Raw genomic sequence first — 16,101 nt, 5'->3', positions numbered from 1 at the left:
TTCTGTTCCAGCATGACTGTGCCATTCCCCCCGTGTACAAAGCCAGCTCCATAAAGACATGATGTGACCAGTTTGGACCAGCTCCATAAGGACATGGTTTAACCAGTTTGGACCAGCTCCATAAGGACATGGTTTAACCAGTTTGGACCAGCTCCATAAGGACATGGTTTAACCAGTTTGGACCAGCTCCATAAGGACATGGTTTAACCAGTTTGGACCAGCTCCATAAGGACATGGTTTAACCAGTTTGGACCAGCTCCATAAGGACATGGTTTAACCAGTTTGGACCAGCTCCATAAGGACATGGTTTAACCAGTTTGGACCAGCTCCATAAGGACATGGATTGACCAGTTTTGACTATCTCCATAAACACATGTGTTGAGCAGTTTTGACCAGCTCCATAAAGACATAGGTTAACTAGTTTTGACCAGCTCCATAAAGACATGGGTTGACCAGTTTGAACCAGCTCCATAAAGACATGGATTGGCCAGTTTGGACCAGCTCAATAACATGGATTGACCAGTTTGGACCAGCACCATAACGACACGAATTGACCAGTTTGGTGTGCATACCTGAGTTGTCAATGACATCCAGGATTGAGAGCCCCCAGCTGTGCATACCTGAGCCGTCAATGACAACCGACATTGAGAACCACCAGACGTACATACCTGAGCTGTCAATGGCAACCAGCATTGAAAACCCCCAGCTGTGCATACCTGAGCTGTCAATGATGGGATTGAAAGCCCCCAGCCGTGCATACCTTAGGTGTTAATGTTGGGATTGAGAAGCCCCCAGCTGTGCATACCTGAGCTGTCAATGTCGGGGATTGAGAGCCCCCAGCTGTGCACACCTGAGCTGTCCGTGTCGGGATTGAGAGCCCCCAGCCATGCATACCTGAGCTGTCAATGTCGGGATTGAGAGCCGCAGTTGTGCATACCTGAGCTGAAATTGATGGGATTGAGAGCCCCCAGCCGTGCATACCTGAGCTGTCAATGTCGGGATTGAGAGCCGCAGTTGTGCATACCTGAGCTGTCAATGTCGGGATTGAGAGCCGCAGTTGTGCATACCTGAGCTGAAATTGATGGGACTGAGAGCCCCCAGCTGTGCATACCTGAAGGAGGTGTCAATCACAACTGGCATTGAGAGCCACCAGCCGTGCAAAGAGCTGTTCTAAACGTGGGTTGCTTAGAAATGTTAATGAACAGATTGTGGGTGGCAAGGGGTTAAATATCAACTGGTGTATGTAATCCTTCTAACTGATAAAATCCTCCCCCCCCCCCCCCCCTTTTTTTTTTGGTCACAGGGCCCGCCTTTCTCTTCACCCCATCACATGATTCTTGACCATCATTGGACTCTCATGATGTCATCTCCTTCCCTGCTGTTTCTTGAACTGGTCTGAGCTACGAGGTACGAAGACTCATTATGCAGATGGCGCAGTTTGCAGAAAAGCACAGGATCCTCCGGCCTCGCTCCTGTACCTGGCTCCGGATCCTCCGGCCTCGCTCCTGCACCTGGCTTCCGGATCCTCCGGCCTAGCTCCTGTACCTGGCTTCCGGATCCTCCGGCCTCGCTCCTGCACCTGGCTTCTGGATCCTCCGGCCTCGCTCCTGCACCTGGCTTCCGGATCCTCTGGCCTCGCTCCTGCACCTGGCTTCCGGATCCTCCGGCCTCGCTCCTGCACCTGGCTTCCGGATTCTCCGGCCTCGCTCCTGCACCTGGCTCCGGATCTGCCACAGCTCACCCTCACCCCCCCACTATCAGCACTCTACCATAAACACGTTGCAGGCCAGACGGCTTCAGAACTGTTACAGAAATGTCTATTTTTCTACAAGTCACTTTATGTACATAGAAGGAACGTCTGACTGTGAGAATCTGTACAGATGTATAGAACTTCATCCCACGGAATAACAGGGTCTACCGCTACAGAGACTGAATCTTACCGTGTATAGATTATTTTGTGTGTTCCTGTTTTTTTTATAGTCCCGACCGAAAAGTTTCTTATATTTTACACCCAACATATTTGGTCATATCTGGCCAGTAAACGCAGATTAGAGGGCGGCTCATGCAGACGAGTTATATGTGACGTTCAGCATTACATAAAGGACAAGATATTATTATACCACAAATAACCGATGAACCCCGCGCTCAAAATTATTTTCACAAGTGTTCTCCAAAAGAAATATAATGTGCAATTGCTGCCTCTTTACCATATAAAACTGTGACAACCCCCCCCCCCCCCCCCCCCCAACAGATAGCGCAATTGTTGATAATGTAACCCCTTCAACGCCGGGCACTTTCACCCCTTTTCTGCCCGGCCAATTTTCAGCGCTGTCGCACTTTGAATGACAATTGCGCGGTCATGCTACACTGTACCCCTCTGACATTTTTATCATTTTTTTCCCCCCACAAATAGAGCTTTCTTTTGGTGGTATTTAATCACAAGGCCCGCAAGGATTTGCCCTCTTAATGACCAGGCCATTTTTTGCGATATGGCACTGCATTACTTTAACTGACAATTGTTTTTTTTTTTTTTTTTGCGATCTAAACAAAAAAAAAAAGACAGACAATTTAGAAAATAAAAAAAACAATATTTTTTACTTTTTGCTATAATAAATATCCAAAAAACGAATTTCTTTTCCTCAGTTTAGGCCAATATCTATTCTTCTACATATTTTTGGTTGAAAAAAAAAATCGTAATAAGCGTATATTGATACGCGCAAAAGTTCCCACATCTACAAACTATGGGATAGGCTCGCGCACCGCCTATCGCTCTTAAAGCGGAGGTCCACCCTAAAGTGGAACTTCCGCTCATTGGAATCCCCCCCCCCCTCCGGCGCCACAATTGGCACCTTTCAGGGGGGAGGGGGGGTGCAGATACCTGTACAGTACAGGTATCTGCACCCACTTCCGGCATAGCTATCTGCGGAAAGGGGCGTAGATTACGCCCCTTTCCAAAGGTCCCCCCGCTGTCTGCTGGGAAACGCACAGATCCCAGAGGCAGCGGGGTCCATCCTTATTGCGCAGCGCGATTCGCGCATGCGCAGTAGGGAACCGGAAAATGAAGCCGCAAGGCTCCACTTCCTGATTCCCATACCCAAGATGGCGGCGGCAGCACCCGAAAGACGATCGAGAGATCGGCTTCGGGTGCCGACATCGCGGGCACGCTGGGCGGGTAAGTGTCCTTATTTTAAAAGTCAGCAGCTGCAGTATTTGTAGCTGCTGGCTTTTAAAAAAAAAAAAAAAATGGCGGACTCCCGCTTTAAAGCGGCAACGTACACCTATGGCGATTCACGCAGGGGAGCCAACATGCTGCACTATTATGATGGCCACTGGTCGGCAAGCGGTTAATTACCACTGGGGTTTTTATTTTTTGCTAAATAAACTTAAACAAGACTAAAAATTTTGAAGAAAAAATAAGTTTTTTCTTAGTTTCTGCGGCTGCACTGACGGTCGCTGACGCGGCTGCACTGATAACCAGTGCACCAATTATCAGTGTAAATGCTGTACTCGCTGTGCCCTGTCAGATCTCACACGCTGTCTCTAGAAAGGAGAGCCGATAACCGGCAGGACTGGTTATACGTGACCAGCTGTGGTTGGACACAGCTGATTACGTGGTAAAGGGCCACTGTGATTGGCCCTTTACCCAGATCTGTGATCTGCTGTGTCCAAAGGACACAGCAATCACAGATACTTCCTGATGCACACCCCCAGGGGGCACGAGTGAGGCGCATTCTTGGGAGGAAGTCCAGGAACACCCCCCCGCCCACCAAACTGGAAAGCCACGCTGTAGCTGTACACTTTATATAATAATATAATATTTTGTAGCTGTACACTTTATATAATCAATAAACATTAATACAAGCCATTCAAAAATAAAGTGTCCATCAGTGCAAAGTTCATATAAACAATCTCACAGATCACAAAGTGGCCAATGGTATCTTCCCACTTTATACAAAACGCACTGAAATCTTCCATCTTCCACACCACCATGCACTAGAAGTGATATCCTGTGCTCAGGATCCCCTTATACTGGATCCTCCAATCTGCACTCATAACGTCACTGGGACTCAGAAGAAAATAAACTTCCATAGCGTTCTACCGTAAGTACCTCTTTAATCAAACCCAACTTTAGTTAAAATGACACTCAAAAACATAATAAAAAATTAGGCCCTTAAGGCGAAATGCGTCAGCAGAAATGATCATAGACCATCCAAATTTGTTATCTGGTCCACGATTGGTCCCTCTTGTTCTAATTTTAGCATATGACTCCTATCAATATTCCCTACTTTTTCAACAGTTTCATCAATATCCCTTTCCTGATAACCCTTTTCCAGAGACCTTGATCTCAGCACTTGAGCCTGTTGATGGTAATCAGAAATATCAGTGCAGTTACACCTGATGCGTTGAAATTGGCCTCTGGGAACTGCATTTAACCATGATACACGGTGGCAACTGGATAGGGGAATGTAAGCATTACGATCGGTCTCCTTAAAGTATGTGGTAGTGGTCAGACGCCCGTCTTTACCCATGATATTAAGATCAAGGAAATGAATCTGGGAGATGAATCGCCTCATAATGTAAGGAGATGCCTCATATTCTGATTGAGTCTTGAAAATAACGCTTCAAGGGAGGGTAGGTCCCCATCCCACAGGAGGGGGACATCGTCGATGTACCTCCTCCAAAGGCGTAACTCTCTTGGGGGATCCGTATCAATCATCTCTTTCTCCCAAAGGGCAATAAACAAATTATCTAAGCTGGGCGCAAATTTTGCGCCCATAGCCGCTCCACTGGTTGGAAGGAAACAGTCACTAAGCTGGGCGCAAATTTTGCGCCCATAGCCACTCCACTGGTTTGAAGGAAACAGTCACCCCCAAACCAGAAGTAATTATGACCCATTTCTCTACCTCAGTCTCTCCCTACTCCATTCTCTAATATGACCATACCTCCATCCCTACAAGCTAGAGGGAATACTATGAATGAATAGAGGGGGGTATGCCCCTCTAAATTACAAGAGAGGTTCTACTACCTCTAAACCGAAATATAATAATAAAAATAATGGTACAAAACCCCATCCATCCGGTGGTTTTCAGAAGACCCATCAGAGAGGTTCAGTCCATAAAGGACACGTTTATCCATCGCAAAGGGCCCCCCACAGAGAGAATTGTAATCCTCAGGGATGTTGGGACCGTAGGGGAGACCCCAGAGACTACAGAAATGAATATGGGTCAGGTCTAAGTGGGCAGACTCCCAGGGATAATCAAATTCCTCTTCAGAACAGATTTGCCCCACTCTCATGCCATGGGGATGAGAATTTTGAGGCAGGACATGTTCATACTAGGCACCCAAATCAATATACTGATTACCCAATACCACAGAGGATTATTTTGGAAGAATGGAGCAGCTTTTTTCACTTGAAAAATGTTATCATTTTGCTACGTCACTAGCGCTGCATCTATTTTGTATATATTCTTATAATGCTTGTGAGTTTTATTTTAACTGAAGTTCGGTTTTAATAATTCTGGTATCACAGCATAAATGTGGGGTGCCCAGAACCGGTCGGACTGGTGGATGCAGGGTCTTATCTGGTCACGTTCCTTTCCGCTCTACCTTAACTTCTGGTTGCCTTGCAGCCCCGTCCCGACGTGTTTCGTCATAAGAGCTTATTTGTGAGTTTGGTTTTTACTGAAGTTGAGTTTGACTAAACTTAATTACGGTATCACGCTATGTAAGTTTCTTTTCTTCTGAATTTCAGTGCTAAGAGCGATTTAAAGGAGGTGCAATTTGGGAGGAGCTACTAGTATAAGGGGATCCTAAGGAGAGTGTTGTTTTTTTTTTTTTTTTTTTTTTTTTTTTTTCCGATTATGAAAATGAGAGACAAATGGGGGAGTTTGGTGATCTGTGGGGAGAAGATATCAATTCTAGTGCACGATGGTGTGGAAGTTGGAAGATTTCAGTGCTTTTGCATAATTTTGTGAAGATTGGACGCTTTGTGATCTATGAGATTGTTTATCTGACCTTTGCACTGATGGACACTCCATTTTTCACTGGGTGTTATTAATGTTTATTGATTATCTTAAGTTATTAACAATTGCGCTACCTGTTGGGGGAATCTCACTCTGCTTATGGATTGTTTAAGATATAACATGCACAGTCGGCTTCCTTTTCAGTACTCGTAGAGGAATACCACCGTTGTCATTTGCCTTCTTTACCCTTAATTGGCTGATTTGAGAAGGTGCCGCGGCGTTCTGGAGATATATTGAATAATAAATCTGTATTTCTCTTCCGTGCATTGAAGGATGCAGCCAGTCTTCACGATGAAGGTGTCCATGTCCTGGTGGCTTTGCTGTCCCCTCCTCCTGCCCAGGAAGTCCTTTTTCTCCTGTTGAATTGGCTCGACACGGCCAATCCTATTTACTGGAATGCCCTCCCATTCCATTCTCCACAACAGACAGAGAATGAGCTTCAAGAAGAGAAAAAGCGTAGATCAGGGAGTACCTGTCCCATAAAGCAACCAGAGATTCCGCCCAAGGATTGCTGGTCATGGCCATAGACCTAGCAACCTTCCAGTTGAGCGCATCTGCCCAGGAATCCTTGGTTAATGGGAATAAACCTGTGAGCCCTTATGCCCAGGAATCCCTGGTCATGGCCATAAAGCAGAGAACATTCCAGTTGAGCACTTTCACACAGGGATTTCTGCTCATTGCCATAAACCTGGGAACCTTCCAGTTGATAGCATCTACTCAGGTATCCCCCAGTCATGGCCATAAACCTGGGAACCTTTCTTTGAGAGCTTCAACCCGGGGCCCCCAAAATATGGCCATAAACCTGGGAACTTTCCAGTTGAGTGCTTCTGCCCGGGGACACCCGGTCAAAGCTGTAAACCTAGGAGTCTTCTAGTTGAGCGATTCTGCCCAGGATCCCCAGTCATGGCCATAAACCTTGGAACCTTTCTTTGAGAGCTTCAACCCGGGGCCCCCAAAATATGGCCATAAACCTGGGAACCTTCCAGTTGATAGCATCTACTCAGGTATCCCCCAGTCATGGCCATAAACCTGGGAACCTTCCAGTTGATAGCATCTACTCAGGTATCCCCCAGTCATGGCCATAAACCTGGGAACCTTTCTTTGAGAGCTTCAACCCGGGGGCCCCCAAAATATGGCCATAAACCTGGGAACTTTCCAGTTGAGTGCTTCTGCCCGTGGATCCCCCCAGTCAAAGCTGTAAACCTGGGAGTCTTCTAGTTTAGCGATTCTGCCCAGGATCCCCAGTCATGGCCATAAACCTGGGAACCTTTCTTTGAGAGCTTCAACCCGGGGCCCTCAAAATATGGCCATAAACCTGGGAACTTTCCTTTTGGGTGCTTCTGCCCGTGGATCCCCCAGTCAAAGCTGTAAACCTGGGAGTCTTCTAGTTGAGCGATTCTGCCTAGGATCCCCAGTCATGGCCATAAACCTTGGAACCTTCCAGTTGAGTGCATCTACTCAGGTATCCCCCAGTCATGGCCATAAACCTGGGAACCTTCCAGTTGATAGCATCTACTCAGGTATCCCCCAGTCATGGCCATAAACCTGGGAACCTTTCTTTGAGAGCTTCAACCCGGGGCCCCCAAAATATGGCCATAAACCTGGGAACTTTCCAGTTGAGTGCTTCTGCCCGGGGACGCCCGGTCAAAGCTGTAAACCTGGGAGTCTTCTAGTTGAGCGATTCTGCCCAGGATCCCCAGTCATGGCCATAAACCTTGGAACCTTTCTGTGAGAGCTTCAACCCGGGGCCCCCAAAATATGGCCATAAACCTGGGAACTTTCCAGTTGAGTGCTTCTGCCCGGGGACGCCCGGTCAAAGCTGTAAACCTGAGAGTCTTCTAGTTGAGCGATTCTGCCCAGGATCCCCAGTCATGGCCATTAACCTGGAAACATTCCAGTGTAGCCTGTATGAGAGAAGATCCAGGTATGACGTGCCCCCAGAGAGGACAAGTTTGTTGGAATATCTCCTGGTGTAGAGACCATTCCCCCCCCTGTGACACCTGAAATAGCCTGCTTGCCAGTTATCCACCCCAACTACTGATAGGGAAGGGACACGAAGTTTCATCCAACCAAGAATCTAAGATGCCTCCAGGCCCACAACTGAGCTTCTGGTGATTTATGTAAGACCCAGACATGGCGTGATTAGACAGACCTCTCAAAGTGCTGACAATGGCAAGAAGGTGGCATCCGTAGTGACGATCTGCCCATTCCATGGGAGGAAGGACTTCCCCGGACAGGAGGAAGGGAGAGTGAAGCTACACAGACTTTCATGCCTTCGCTGTGAAGGTTGGCTGTGTCCTTCAACAAACTCGGAGAAAAGGATTTTATGGTAAGTGTAAAATTATAATTGTTTTGGTTTACTGGTCTTCTAATAGAGGGGCCGCCCATTTCTATCCCTCAGGATCTGAGGGTTGGGGAGACGCGGGTTGCCCCGTAGGGGGGCTCGGTTCACCTCACTAACAGGGTCATTCTAGAAGCTGATTGTATCTGGAGAAATACGTTTCACAAATAAATGCTTTCTACCTCATCGGTGGCTTTGGATGTGTGAGAATAAGATGAGAATGTGGGGTGCCCAGGGTCAGTTGGTCATTACCAGCCCCAAATTCATCACAGACGTGGCCATTGACCATGCTGACGTGTTTTTGAAGGGTGTGGGCTCCTCATCCGCCGTTGACCACTTGGTGATTTGCTGGTTCTCAATTTGGCTTTAGTGAAGCAGCACAAGCAACTGTCTGCCTAACAAAGGGGACCCTCCATGACCCCAAAACCTAGAACACGGCATCTACTGGTGTCATTACAATAAATAAAGAAAAAAGCATATCTAAACACAAAGTAGACGCGGCGTTCAACATTTTGGGGCCATGGAGGGTCTTCTCCTTCGTTACTAAAGCCAGATTGAAGTTCAAAGATCAAAACTGTATTGCACCTTACCAGTGCTGAATTATGGTAACTGCATTCGTTTTCTCTTTTCAGCCTAAGAACATCTTAACCACTTAAGGACCACCACATGGCAATGTACGTCGGCACAATGGCACTGACAGGCACAAGCACGTACATGTACGTGCTCGCCTTCCAGCGGGTGGGGGGGGTCCGATCGGACTCCCTCCCGCTAGCTGCGGCGGTCCGTTTCGCTTCAGGAGCGATCCGGGATGAGGGGGGGATGGCCGTTGGCTTCTGGCTATCCCCTCTCGATCGCTCCTGGCGAAAGAGAAGCTTCCCCCACCTGTGTAGTGTAAACACAGGCAGGGAGGAAGTGATGTCATTCTCCTCGGGGGCGGTACATTTTGATCCTGCCAAAAATGCTGTGTCAGGCTGCACTCACACCTCAGTGTCCCATTTTTTTTCGTGCGTTTTTATGCATTGCATTTTTAAAGTGTTCTTTAGCTTTGCCATTTTTTTTTTTTAGCCAATAGAGAAAAATATTCATTTCATTTACTTTTATTTATTTTTTTTATTGATTTTTTTTGGGTTAGGATTTAATTTATTATTTATGATTATATTTTATGTATTATTTATTTTATTATTGCCTTTGAGCAGAAAACACTCAAAAAACTTGCAAATTGTGCGTTTCAATTCATTTCTATGAGGGGAAAAAAAAACGCGCTTCAGAATCTCACCAATCTGTCCAAATAGGGGTTGGGGGTTTAATATATTTTTATTTATGATTTATTTATCGGATTTTATTATTGCGTTTGAGCAGAAAACCCTCCAAAACGTTTCAATGCATTTTTATGAGAAAAAAAAAAAAACAGCGCTTCAGAATTGCAGCAATCCAAATAGGGATTTGAGGTTTCATTTATTTATCAATATTATTTTTTTATTATTGCGTTTGAGCAGAAAATGCGTGAAAACGCTCAAACCGTGTGTTTCAGTGCATTTCTATATGGGGAAAAAAAAACACAAGTGCTTCTAAAATGCACCAATCTGTATAAATCGGGGTTTCATTTATTTTATTAATAATATTTATGATTATTTTTTTTATTTATTTTGTTATTGCATTTGAGCAGAAAACCCTCAAAAAAAAAAAAAGTGCAAATCGTGCTTTTTAATGCATTTCTATTAAGGGAAAAAAAAGCACTTTAGAATCGCACCAAATATAGCTCCTCCCATGTACAGAGGTATCACAGGCTCCTCCCATGTACAGAGGTATCACAGGCTCCTCCCATGTACAGAGGTATCACAGGCTCCTCCCATGTACAGAGGTATCACAGGCTCCTCCCCCGTACAGAAGTATCACAGGCTCCTCCCACGCACAGAGGTATCACAGGCTCCTCCCATGCACAGAAGTATCACAGGCTCCTCCCACGCACAGAAGTATCACAGGCTCCTCCCACGTACAGAAGTATCACAGGCTCCTCCCACGTACAGAAGTATCACAGGCTCCTCCCACGTACAGAAGTATCACAGGCTCCTCCCACGTACAGAGGTATCACAGGCTCCTCCCACGTACAGAGGTATCACAGGCTCCTCCCACGTACATAAGTATCACAGGCTCCTCCCACGCACAGAAGTATCACAGGCTCCTCCCACGCACAGAAGTATCACAGGCTCCTCCCATGCACATAAGTATCACAGGCTCCTCCCATGCACAGAAGTATCACAGGCTCCTCCCATGCACAGAAGTATCACAGGCTCCTCCCATGTACAGAGGTATCACAGGCTCCTCCCATGCACAGATGTATCACAGGCTCCTCCCATGTACAGAGGTATCACAGGCTCCTCCCATGCACAGAAGTATCACAGGCTCCTCCCATGCACAGAAGTATCACAGGCTCCTCTCCTGTACAGAAGTATCACAGGCTCCTCCCATGTACAGAAGTATCACAGGCTCCTCCCATGTACAGAAGTATCACAGGCTCCTCCCATGTACAGAGGTATCACAGGCTCCTCCCATGTACATAAGTATCACAGGCTCCTCCCAGGTACAGAGGTATCACAGGCTCCTCCCATGTACATAAGTATCACAGGCTCCTCCCATGCACAGAAGTATCACAGGCTCCTCCCATGCACATAAGTATCACAGGCTCCTCCCATGTACAGAAGTATCACAGGCTCCTCCCATGTACAGAAGTATCACAGGCTCCTCCCATGTACAGAAGTATCACAGGCTCCTCCCATGCACAGAAGTATCACAGGCTCCTCCCTTGTACAGAGGTATCACAGGCTCCTCCCATGCACAGAAGTATCACAGGCTCCTCCCATGTACAGAAGTATCACAGGCTCCTCCCACGTACAGAAGTATCACAGGCTCCTCCCACGTACAGAGGTATCACAGGCTCCTCCCATGTACAGAGGTATCACAGGCTCCTCCCATGTACATAAGTATCACAGGCTCCTCCCATGCACAGAAGTATCACAGGCTCCTCCCATGCACAGAAGTATCACAGGCTCCTCCCATGCACAGAAGTATCACAGGCTCCTCCCATGCACAGAAGTATCACAGGCTCCTCCCATGTACAGAAGTATCACAGGCTCCTCCCATGCACATAAGTATCACAGGCTCCTCCCATGTACAGAAGTATCACAGGCTCCTCCCATGTACAGAAGTATCACAGGCTCCTCCCATGCACAGAAGTATCACAGGCTCCTCCCATGTACAGAGGTATCACAGGCTCCTCCCATGCACAGAAGTATCACAGGCTCCTCCCATGTACAGAAGTATCACAGGCTCCTCCCACGTACAGAAGTATCACAGGCTCCTCCCACGTACAGAGGTATCACAGGCTCCTCCCATGTACAGAGGTATCACACGCTCCTCCCATGTACATAAGTATCACAGGCTCCTCCCATGCACAGAAGTATCACAGGCTCCTCCCATGCACAGAAGTATCACAGGCTCCTCCCATGCACAGAAGTATCACAGGCTCCTCCCATGCACAGAAGTATCACAGGCTCCTCCCATGTACAGAAGTATCACAGGCTCCTCCCATGTACAGATGTATCACAGGCTCCTCCCATGTACAGAGGTATCACAGGCTCCTCCCATGCACAGAAGTATCACAGGCTCCTCCCATGCACAGAAGTATCACAGGCTCCTCCCATGTACAGAAGTATCACAGGCTCCTCCCATGTACAGAAGTATCACAGGCTCCTCCCACATACAGAAGTATCACAGGCTCCTCCCACGTACAGAGGTATCACAGGCTCCTCCCATGTACATAAGTATCACAGGCTCCTCCCATGCACAGAAGTATCACAGGCTCCTCCCATGCACAGAAGTATCACAGGCTCCTCCCATGCACAGAAGTATCACAGGCTCCTCCCATGCACAGAAGTATCACAGGCTCCTCCCATGTACAGAAGTATCACAGGCCCCTCCCATGCACATAAGTATCACAGGCTCCTCCCATGTACAGAAGTATCACAGGCTCCTCCCATGTACAGAAGTATCACAGGCTCCTCCCATGCACAGAAGTATCACAGGCTCCTCCCATGTACAGAGGTATCACAGGCTCCTCCCATGCACAGAAGTATCACAGGCTCCTCCCATGTACAGAGGTATCACAGGCTCCTCCCATGCACAGAAGTATCACAGGCTCCTCCCACGCACAGAAGTATCACAGGCTCCTCCCACGTACAGAAGTATCACAGGCTCCTCCCACGTACAGAAGTATCACAGGCTCCTCCCACGTACAGAAGTATCACAGGCTCCTCCCACGTACAGAGGTATCACAGGCTCCTCCCACGTACAGAGGTATCACAGGCTCCTCCCACGTACATAAGTATCACAGGCTCCTCCCACGCACAGAAGTATCACAGGCTCCTCCCATGCACAGAAGTATCACAGGCTCCTCCCATGCACAGAAGTATCACAGGCTCCTCCCATGCACAGAAGTATCACAGGCTCCTCCCATGCACAGAAGTATCACAGGCTCCTCCCATGTACAGAGGTATCACAGGCTCCTCCCATGCACAGATGTATCACAGGCTCCTCCCATGTACAGAGGTATCACAGGCTCCTCCCATGCACAGAAGTATCACAGGCTCCTCCCATGCACAGAAGTATCACAGGCTCCTCTCCTGTACAGAAGTATCACAGGCTCCTCCCATGTACAGAAGTATCACAGGCTCCTCCCATGTACAGAAGTATCACAGGCTCCTCCCATGTACAGAGGTATCACAGGCTCCTCCCATGTACATAAGTATCACAGGCTCCTCCCATGTACAGAGGTATCACAGGCTCCTTCCATGTACATAAGTATCACAGGCTCCTCCCATGCACATAAGTATCACAGGCTCCTCCCATGCACATAAGTATCACAGGCTCCTCCCATGTACAGAAGTATCACAGGCTCCTCCCATGTACAGAAGTATCACAGGCTCCTCCCATGTACAGAAGTATCACAGGCTCCTCCCATGCACAGAAGTATCACAGGCTCCTCCCTTGTACAGAGGTATCACAGGCTCCTCCCATGCACAGAAGTATCACAGGCTCCTCCCATGTACAGAAGTATCACAGGCTCCTCCCATGTACAGAAGTATCACAGGCTCCTCCCACGTACAGAAGTATCACAGGCTCCTCCCACGTACAGAGGTATCACAGGCTCCTCCCATGTACAGAGGTATCACAGGCTCCTCCCATGTACATAAGTATCACAGGCTCCTCCCATGCACAGAAGTATCACAGGCTCCTCCCATGCACAGAAGTATCACAGGCTCCTCCCATGCACAGAAGTATCACAGGCTCCTCCCATGCACAGAAGTATCACAGGCTCCTCCCATGTACAGAAGTATCACAGGCTCCTCCCATGCACATAAGTATCACAGGCTCCTCCCATGTACAGAAGTATCACAGGCTCCTCCCATGTACAGAAGTATCACAGGCTCCTCCCATGCACAGAAGTATCACAGGCTCCTCCCATGTACAGAGGTATCACAGGCTCCTCCCATGCACAGAAGTATCACAGGCTCCTCCCATGTACAGAAGTATCACAGGCTCCTCCCACATACAGAAGTATCACAGGCTCCTCCCACGTACAGAGGTATCACAGGCTCCTCCCATGTACAGAGGTATCACACGCTCCTCCCACGTACAGAGGTATCACAGGCTCCTCCCATGTACAGAGGTATCACACGCTCCTCCCATGTACATAAGTAGCACAGGCTCCTCCCATGCACAGAAGTATCACAGGCTCCTCCCATGCACAGAAGTATCACAGGCTCCTCCCATGCACAGAAGTATCACAGGCTCCTCCCATGTACAGAAGTATCACAGGCTCCTCCCATGTACAGATGTATCACAGGCTCCTCCCATGTACAGAGGTATCACAGGCTCCTCCCATGCACAGAAGTATCACAGGCTCCTCCCATGCACAGAAGTATCACAGGCTCCTCCCATGTACAGAAGTATCACAGGCTCCTCCCATGTACAGAAGTATCACAGGCTCCTCCCACATACAGAAGTATCACAGGCTCCTCCCACGTACAGAGGTATCACAGGCTCCTCCCATGTACAGAGGTATCACAGGCTCCTCCCATGTACATAAGTATCACAGGCTCCTCCCATGCACAGAAGTATCACAGGCTCCTCCCATGCACAGAAGTATCACAGGCTCCTCCCATGCACAGAAGTATCACAGGCTCCTCCCATGCACAGAAGTATCACAGGCTCCTCCCATGTACAGAAGTATCACAGGCCCCTCCCATGCACATAAGTATCACAGGCTCCTCCCATGTACAGAAGTATCACAGGCTCCTCCCATGTACAGAAGTATCACAGGCTCCTCCCATGCACAGAAGTATCACAGGCTCCTCCCATGTACAGAGGTATCACAGGCTCCTCCCATGCACAGAAGTATCACAGGCTCCTCCCATGTACAGAAGTATCACAGGCTCCTCCCACATACAGAAGTATCACAGGCTCCTCCCACGTACAGAGGTATCACAGGCTCCTCCCATGTACAGAGGTATCACACGCTCCTCCCACGTACAGAGGTATCACAGGCTCCTCCCATGTACAGAGGTATCACACGCTCCTCCCATGTACATAAGTATCACAGGCTCCTCCCATGCACAGAAGTATCACAGGCTCCTCCCATGCACAGAAGTATCACAGGCTCCTCCCATGCACAGAAGTATCACAGGCTCCTCCCATGCACAGAAGTATCACAGGCTCCTCCCATGTACAGAAGTATCACAGGCTCCTCCCATGTACAGATGTATCACAGGCTCCTCCCATGTACAGAGGTATCACAGGCTCCTCCCATGCACAGAAGTATCACAGGCTCCTCCCATGCACAGAAGTATCACAGGCTCCTCCCATGTACAGAAGTATCACAGGCTCCTCCCATGTACAGAAGTATCACAGGCTCCTCCCATGTACAGAAGTATCACAGGCTCCTCCCATGTACAGAAGTATCACATGCTCCTTCCATGTACAGAGGTATCACAGGCTCCTCCCATGTACAGAAGTATCACAGGCTCCTCCCATGTACATAAGTATCACAGGCTCCTCCCATGTACAGAAGTATCACAGCCTCTGCTCAATACTTTGGTGAAGCTCCTTTGGTACCAATTACAGCCTCCAGTCTTGGTGAGTATGATGTATGATGAGTATGATGTATGATGAGTATGATGAGTATGATGTATGATGAGTATGATGTATGATGAGTATGATGAGTATGATGAGTATGATGAGTATGATGTATGATGAGTATGATATATGATGAGTATGATGCTACAAGCTCGGCACTCCTATTTTTGGGCAGTTTCTCCCATTCTTATTTGCAGAACCTCTCAAGCTCCATCAGGTTGGATGGGGAGCATTGGTGCACAGCTATCTTCAGATCTCTCTAGAGATGTTCAAGTCCGGGCTCTGGCTGGGCCACACAAGGACATTCACAGAGTTGTCCCAAAGCCACTCCTGTGTTATCTTGGCTGTGTGCTTAGGGTCGGGTCCTGTTGGAAGATAAACTTTTGCCCCAGTCTGAGGTCCAGAGCGCTCTGGAGCAGTTTTTCATTAAGGATGTCTCTGTACATTGCTGCATTCATCTTTCCCTCAATACTGACTAGTCTCCCAGTTCCTGCCACTGAAAAACATCCCCACAGCATGATGCTGCCACCACCATGCTTCACAGTA

General features: G+C 48.1%; 1 protein-coding gene across 1 annotated transcript in view; it reads left to right on the top strand.

The window, feature by feature from the left end:
- Positions 1-2,629, top strand: part of LOC143998141 (uncharacterized) — a 67,945-nt gene extending 65,316 nt beyond the window's left edge. Inside the window, exon 42 of the mRNA XM_077493882.1 lies at positions 1,304-2,629. The gene's annotated coding sequence lies outside the window, so the exon portion shown is untranslated. The remainder of the gene's footprint in view (positions 1-1,303) is intronic.
- Positions 2,630-16,101: the final 13,472 nt, after the last annotated feature.

This window comes from Lithobates pipiens, unplaced genomic scaffold (assembly GCF_037356315.1).
Source record: "Lithobates pipiens isolate NorthernLeopardFrog02 unplaced genomic scaffold, aLitPip1_a1.2 Scaffold_19, whole genome shotgun sequence".
Taxonomy (NCBI): domain Eukaryota; kingdom Metazoa; phylum Chordata; class Amphibia; order Anura; family Ranidae; genus Lithobates; species Lithobates pipiens.
This window is presented reverse-complemented; position numbering and strand designations above follow the sequence as displayed.